The sequence below is a fragment of the Echinops telfairi genome, unplaced genomic scaffold, assembly GCF_000313985.2.
Source record: "Echinops telfairi isolate 266 unplaced genomic scaffold, ASM31398v2 ScPeMD7_7441;HRSCAF=8479, whole genome shotgun sequence".
Classification (NCBI taxonomy): Eukaryota; Metazoa; Chordata; class Mammalia; order Afrosoricida; family Tenrecidae; genus Echinops; species Echinops telfairi.
Window position 1 is genome coordinate 774700 of NW_022111341.1, and position 2076 is coordinate 776775.

A 2076-nucleotide genomic window follows, 5' to 3' on the forward strand; every position below is an offset into this window, starting at 1 on the left:
TGAAGAAAAAATTCAAGCCTTGAGTTGAAATAGTGAAGGTTTTTATGGGGCAAATATGGAAGGAATACACAATAACTGAATTAGGCAGGGTTGAGTAGAGAAACAAATCCAGAGACACTCATATATGTGTGTAAGAGTTAGCTTCATATTAAGAAATAATTATATATTAAGCAAACATCCCAGTCCAGAGCAAGTCCATACATCCAATGCCAGTCCATAAGTCCTTCTTCAGATTCATACAGCCTCATGCAACGATACAGAGGCTGGTGGGTGAAAATTCTTGTGGATCCAATGGTGGTAGAAGCAGCACAGGCCTATGGCAGGTCTCCAGCATGGCTCTGGCAGCTCTCCAAGTGACTCAACAGCAGAAGGAAAGTGAAAGCAGAGCGAGATGGGCAGGATCCCAGGGCCCTCCTTGTGACAAGGCCACACTTACAAGAAGATACCATCAGGCTGTGACCTGATTGACAGATTAGACTCCACCCCTACACTTCTGTATCTTCAAGTTGACATGAAATTATGTAACTACCACAGTCACTGAACCAAAAACAACTGGTCAATGTGGTAGTTACATAATCTGATGCCAATTTGAGGATTAAGAGTATAGGGGTGGGGTTGAGTCTGTCAATCAGAATATAGCCAATGAGGCTTCTGTGTGGGCATGGCCTTCTCATAAGGATTCTGAGAACTCGGAGGTGGGAGACACTTGCTCTCTCTGTTCACTCTCTGCAGGATATCCTTGTGGAGAAGACACATGGAGTGAGGCTGATGGAGCCAGACCTCTGGAGCCAGAGAAGCCACGTGGAGACCCCTGTGAGCGCTGAAATGCTTGCAATGCCACTGGATCCACAAGACTTCACACCCATTGGCCTGTGATCTTCCTGTATTCAGCATCATTGCATGCCTTTCATGAGTCTGAAGAGGACTTTATAGATTAGTATCGGACATATGGGCTAATATCGAACTTATGGACTTGATCTGGACTGGGATGTTTTCTCAATATTCAATTGCTTTGGTATATAAAGCTCTTTCCTATACACATATGAGTGTCTATGAATTTGTTTCTCTAGTTTACCCAGGCTAACAAAGTCAACATTCAAATATTTCATGATGTAGCATATGATCAAGAGGCAATGGCATTGAGGGAAGAAGAAGTCCACAGTGCAGTGAAGGCCCTTGCAGAAAAATAAGGTTCCAGGAATTGGTGGAATACCAACAGGTATTTCAACAAGTGCACGAAGGAGCTGACTGCATCCAGTCATTTGATTCCTACACATAGTGATCATGGAAAAGGGTTCATGGATTTGAACTAATGACTTTGGAGTTCCCAGCCCAAACATAACTCACAGCATCACCATCTGGGTATACAAGAAGAAATCACCTTTTAGCTTTAAGCACCTTAAGTCATTAAGCAATGGACACCAGAGAGGCCTCCTGCAGGTAAGTTGGTGTGAGAAGCTGTAGACCCGCTCCATAAAGTACTTGTGTTGTTTTCTACAAGTCAGAAAAGTTTAGGGACACCAACACAGTGATGGCAATCCCAATTCTGAGATGTGCTCTTTGTTGGATAGGAGAACCTGGGAATAGCAGATAATCCTCAGGCTCAAGGAACTCACCAACATATCACTGACATCTACTGCTTGCGAAGAGAGCCTGTTTCCAGCCTAGAGGAGCATTAATAAATGAAGACTGCCCGTGCAGAAATCTGCAGTATGTCACAACAGTTTAACACCTCCTCCGATCCTCTATATTCTCTGTAGGAAAGCACCTAGCAACCTTGCCTGTTCATCAGCCATTATGGCTGAGAGAACCTTTTCTATCTGCCCAACTTAGGCTACAATCTCGCAGGATCCAGCACCCAGTTCTCCAAAGCCCCAGGCCTTTTAAAGTACCTTCATCCAACCTTTAATTCTGCCAATACCAGGAACACACAGCCTGCTTTACAGGTTGAAGCAGTACCTAGAACCAATGCCCAGGATGAGACACAGTCAATGGGGTCCAGGTACAGGCACATTCAGAGTTGTTCCTTCCCAGGTCTGAATGCACCTCTTAGAAGATCTAGACTTTTTTTTTTTT